Source organism: Schistocerca gregaria, chromosome 3 (genome assembly GCF_023897955.1).
Source record: "Schistocerca gregaria isolate iqSchGreg1 chromosome 3, iqSchGreg1.2, whole genome shotgun sequence".
In the NCBI taxonomy this organism is placed as follows: Eukaryota; Metazoa; Arthropoda; class Insecta; order Orthoptera; family Acrididae; genus Schistocerca; species Schistocerca gregaria.
In genome coordinates, this window is record NC_064922.1 from 476092135 (window position 1) to 476098502 (window position 6368).

General features: G+C 37.9%; 1 pseudogene; it reads right to left on the minus strand.

The window, feature by feature from the left end:
• Positions 1-5789: 5789 nt before the first annotated feature.
• On the minus strand, positions 5790-5907 carry LOC126357320 (5S ribosomal RNA; annotated as a pseudogene).
• Positions 5908-6368: the final 461 nt, after the last annotated feature.

Consider the following 6368-nt stretch of genomic DNA (forward strand, 5'->3'; position numbering starts at 1 on the left):
TGGGATGTTAGCTCGCAACGTAATTAATGTAATTTGTTTCTTGGATGTTTGTTATGGGGTGGAAAATGAGTCCAAATAGTGACTGTGTTATCATGTATCTAAGACGAGCCCAAAAGTAAGTACCTACATTTCTAATTAGGTTACTATTACCTCGATATTTTACAGGATCATAAATGTGTGGTGAGTTGTAATCTTCTGCAAACATAAGTTCATTTCTTTAAACCGTTTTACAGCAAAAAACACTTCATTACATTATCTAAATGTGTTACAAATTTTAGAATCGCGAGGTTTAACAAACAAATAATGGTTTATCCAATAGCAAAATGAAAAGAACCTTCTAAACAATACAAGCGATATATATAACATTCATTTGAAGAAGAATATACATTTACGAGCATGATTGTACTAGTGCCTGTCTGCTCTCTGTTACGAGCCTACAGGCTGCACAGAGTGAAGAAATGACTATTGATGGACCCACAGACCTTGCTCTGTCACCGAAACAATATGGCAAATTTTTCTAATGAAAGGAATTAACCTACCTGGTTCTATGAAATGCAAGCTAATTAGCTTTCCGCTCCTGAAAAAAAATAAAGCTTCTGAAGGAAAGAGTAGTCAGAGATTAGATTAATACTTGTTCCGTAGATCATGAACAGGACACTTCCTAATGATGTGGAACGTGTCAGGTTAAAAAAAGATGTCTGTACAAGATATTACGTTACACATAATATTGCATGACACTTATGTTTAAGTTGTTTTTTCCCTTAATTTATATCTAAAAATTCAGCCAATGCGTAGAAGGAATTGTCATCTAGAAATTCTTTTAATTTTGAATGTGACTCTGGCATGCTGAAAATTATACTCGTAGATGTTGAAACTGCAAACGGAGGTCAAAAATCATCTGTATGTGATTTTAATGAAGGAAGATGATAATGATGGGAACGACGTGAATGTTATTGAGAACGAACGTATTTCTGATGCATCTAGCTTCGTCTCCTCTTCGTCCAGTGGTAGTGCATGTTAGCCAATACCTGTTACAGAGTACATCGTAATTACGATTATTGAAAAGGCTAGTGAAGTAAAAGAATGTATATCAGAATAAAGAGGGACCTTCTGAGTCTATAGAAAGACCATGTGAATATAGTAAATGTACATATTGTCGCTTAACTTCATCGTAACTTTACTCACATTTGAACGAGACTAAATATTGGAAATGGATGCTTTATTTTCAATCAACAAAGAATCTATACTGTTTTCTCTGCCTTTTATTTGCTTCTGAGGGCCATACAAACATAAATTAATTTTATTTCTGGTTTATGTCGATTGTGTAAGTTAAGACAAAATATTTCAAACATTAATCATCGCCTGAACATCTATCAAATTTTGAAAAATGGAAAACACTGTCTATGTACATCAAACTTAATAAAACAATTAACATAGATAATCCAAAAATTGTTAATGGTTAGACAAAGAAATTAAGAGACATCTTACCTCGGTCTTAGATATTACACTATTCCCAGCAAAACATTGTTTTCCGGGGTAATCGTGAAAACGTTTCAACAGAAACAGAAAATATATAAGAAATGTTGTAATTGAAGGCGAAATATGATCTAGTATTGAAGGGCTATTGTTGAAAACTTGAAGAGTCTACTGGAGGGTACCTTGTTATCTATCAAAAGGGACATGAAGTGAATTTAATTTTATTTTGTATGATAACGAAAAACTTACTGCAGATATAAAAAACTATACATTATAGAGTAATTTTTGACAGCGTTCCCATAAAAAGAGAATTTACCAACTGAGTCATATAATTAGGTAAGTCCATATTAAAGACTAAACTGTGGAAATCCGATAATTCGTCTTAGATTTTTTGTTGATGTTGGTGAAGAGTGCAGAGGATATGTCGAAAGATATTCAGTAGCAGCTGGAGGAAGACGAGCCGGATATTACGCAGTGTAGGGCTCAAGGTTATGACAGTGTCGCCCCGGTGTACATGGATGAGTACAACGAAAAATTCGAGAAGTCACTCGAAAAGTTCTGTTCAGTCCCTATGCTAGTCATTCCTGAAATCTTCGTGGAATTCCCGCTTTCTCAAGTGTTCCTTCTAGCGTCACTTGTTTTGGAACTGTAGAGAAATTATGTGTATTCTTCTCGTTTTCTGCATGCAGATAGGAATAATTTCTAGAAAAAAAGGAAAAAAAACAAGAAAAGATTTGAAACTTCTGTTTGATACTCGCTGAACCGCTCATTAAAATGCAACTAAAAGAAAGACAAGAAAACTTGGAAACAGTTACGAGCACTTTGGAAGGTATACAGTTCTATCAAAGGCAAATCGTGATACTAGATGTGCAGAAAACTTACTCAGTTCAGCTGCATGTAATTTTAACTTTTTGACCTACATCAACTTTTGATACACTATACTTGAGGAAGCAGATTAAGTTCAACAATATCTGAAGTCTTCAAAAATGACTCTAGATAAAGAACTCGCCAAATTAAAAACCCTGAATGAGTTTTAAGTGACGGAACAAACTACAATTATAGATGATGCTGTGACTTTCGGCACTAAAAGTGCAATAATAAGCATTGACACTGACCGGCGAAGAGGAAGGACGGTTAAATATAACAATTCTTGGTGAACTAGCTCATGACGCTGAATTGTCGATTCAAGTAGAAGTTCGTCGATAAATTGAACATATAGAGCGATTCATAAAAAAATTATGATACAAAAAGACAGCCAGAGTTCCGAATAAAATAGACGTTTATTCAACAGGTGACTGTTTTGGGATTAATACCCACTTCGAACCAACGAAGGCCTGCAAAGTTAAATGTACGTCCTAAATAACGTTAAATAATACCAATTCATATATGAAGTACATTATAAAAGATTGTGACAATGGCCATGAAGGAAATCACCGAAGTGTTCCAGACTCATGAAACAAAATTTATATTTGAAACTGCCGATGACACTCTGACTGTACCACTGAAGAATCTGACAGAAATTTACGATGAGTTTGTCCTCTGGTGTTATAGCTATGCACACTGCTATTACTTTTGAACTGGGTTGGATTATTAACAACAAATTTCATAAGTGAATATATATACTGTGAGGTTACTGTGAGGATCCCTAGATCCTTAATTAGATGTCTGCAGTATGACCGTGGGTGGGCTCCAGCAATTGTTCTGATTACACGTGTTTGAGGAATGAAATAGATATCAACGACGTTATTCAGAACGTCAATAAAATAAAGTCTCGAAAATGTGTAATGTAACAATATAAATAATAACTACTAGATTGTACTAAGTTACGAAACTAACGAACATTATAACTGAACAAGATTTTTTCCAAGATATATAAAATAAAAGATAATTTTCTTATTTATTTCCTATCATTTCTTTGGTCTTTGCTTGGTCAGTGCTGTGCTAAATGCTGCTTCGTGTTATAAATTTCTCACATATATGTTGTATTGTACAATTACTGCAGCGCACACGACACAAAATATAGTAAATATCAGATTTTTTTGCCTGTCATTGCACCTACATTATTAATTTCTTACGAAATGTCCACTACAAATATATCAATTTCTAAACAGGCCGGGGGCCTCATTTAGTTTCGCCGCCTCGGGCCTCTCACCACTGAAATGATCGACGCGTTTCTGCAGTCAGTGCTAAGCAGGGCATGAAGTGGCTTAGGTGCGATGCCTTTGGACAGTGAACGGCTGGGAACGAGTGATATGGAGTGGTGAACGCTACCTGTCGGCAGTGAAGCACTGGGGTGATGGTGTTACGGTATGGAGCTGTCTTTCATATTTGGGGCTTGGTACCCTTGTTGCACTAAAGAAAGCGCTAAATACACAAGGATATGAAGACATTTTGCAGGGTTGTGTACTGAGTACAGCAGAGGATCAGTTCGGAGAAGACAAATGTTATCAGCATCATAATGATCTCACAAAGCAACATCTGCAAAACAACGGTTTGCGGACAGTAACATTCCTGAAATGGATTGGCCTTCCCGGAATCCCGACCTGAATGAATTAGAAAGTCGAATTCACTACAGGCCTGAGCATCGAACATCACTACTGTCGACCTTTGCCTTTCCTCCATAGACATCAGATGTCCCACTGAATATCTTCCCAGCAGAGTCCAAGCTGTCATAAAGACAGCGGTGGACGCATCCCGTATTAAGTTTTACAAAGTTGTAGTTTTGTACTAGGTCAGTTTACTTCTACAGGAAAAAATTAATTGACGCAAAGAAAGGAAAGCTCCTGCGTCGAATCTAAATTTCATTCGGAGGTTATGGATGCGATATGCAGTTCTCAATAGAGACTCACTTCGATAAATATTCGCGATGCTGTATCAATTGACTTTATTAAGATAGCCATAAAGAAAGCGACTGTTATTTTCTATGCAAAAGAAAGCGTCCAACGAATTACATTACCAACTTTATTGATAAAGTTCATTTACTGCTGTGAAATAATTTGTTATCTCAATGCATTTGTCACTTTACAGAACCCAAACTACAATGCTGTCAAAATGGAAATGTTATCTGTAGTCGTAATGCTGATACCACTGCAAAGCAGGTCTGTTACAACTTAACGTGAAGTTATCAACAAATTAAACAGGCATCCATTCTTGTACATTGGAATTTATTCTAAGGTTTTACTAACGTCAGGTCTGCAACCGCGTCTTTGTAATCCAAAATTTTAATCAAATATTACTACACTTCACGCAAACCAATTAATTTGGTATTTTGTTTTCATCTATGAAATTAATGACAATGGAACATGAACTATAACAACATGATGACAGAGCACAATAAGTAGTAGGCAGTTTACCGCTATTTTCTGAATTCATGTCAGTTACAGTATTGACCAAATTTAATCGCAGCAAAATTCTGAGTAATAATTCTTTATTGGACTGCACGTTAAAATTAAGAAAACATCCACCTCAACGTTGGCAGGAATTACTGCTTGTTCCGCACAAAAGATCTGTATTCAGGTTTACAGTATATTTAAATACCTTTTGTGGACGCATGAAGGAGAATCGTAATTCTGAATTACATAATCCTCTCCCGCACCCTCCTCGACCATTTTAAACACACCTCTGTCTCCCCCGCAACCCACGCACCCTCTTTTAACCCAGTGCGCTCGCCCCTCAGCGTGAGAGCCCCCACTGCAGATGAAACATGATTCGCCACAATATCCTGGACGAAGTGAAAAGAACCGTTCCTTTCTCTTTCCTACAGAACGCGCTAACACAACGGTGAAATACCGGACCCAAAACTAGGACAGCACTGCTCAACGACGCAACTACCAACATCATTCATCCAGTCAAAATAGAGCAGCTGAAAAAACTTTGGTGTTTGTTACTTGCAAAACCTCTTTAATGGGTACCAGGGATATTGAGCGGACTCGTATTTCCAGAGGAGCATAGTTGAATACCTGTCTGGTGATCCTTAGCTTAAACCTCTGCTCACCAGAAAATGTGTGTAACGAAACCTACCAGTCGGGTCTATCAAGTCGGTGTTGTTTAAATTGACGTAAATCGACACTGTTTTGACTACTTGTGATCTAAACCACATCTGAGATATTAAAGCACTCCATCTTCAGGCCACGAGTGGCCTACCAGGGCCATCCGAACGCCGTGTCATCCTCAGTGGAGGATGCGGATAGGTGGGGCATGGGGTCAGCACACCGCTCTACCGGTCGTTATGATGGTATTCGTGACCGAAACCGCTGCTATTCGGTCGAGTAGCTCCTCAATTGGCATCATGAGGCTGAGTGTACCCCGAAAAACGGCAACAGCGCAAGGTGGCCTGGATGGTCACCCATCCAAGAGACCACCACGCCCGACAGCGCTTAACTTCGGTGATCTCACGGGAACCGGTGTATCCACTGCGGCAAGGCCGTTGCCTCTGAAGTATAAATACTTTGAAAATAATTTTATTTATGTTTAAATTTTGAAAAACACAATTTTTATCTTATACCTTCAATAATTGGTTTTTAAGGATATGTAGTTGATTCTCAATTTACCCGACGCGGTTTTGTAATATAATTCTTATTCCAAATTCTCGCAGTGATTCGTGCATACAGATTTGGTGCAGCGCCTTGTTTCTCTTCTCACACTTCAGCGTGGCGTCTGAGGATCCATGGTCTTAGTACCATCTTTGTGGTATTGTATGTCCTGACTTTTCTGGTTAAATCACCAGGGTTTTCATATCATTCTCTACAAGTCGCTCCGCTCTGGTTTCTTCCTCCTTCCCGAAGTACTATTTCAACTTTCAGCCGTAGCTTATTACATACTCACAAATTGCCCAGAATTTTGTTCTGCATCTACCAGCATTTGATGGCATGTGTTGTTGAAATGCACAGCAA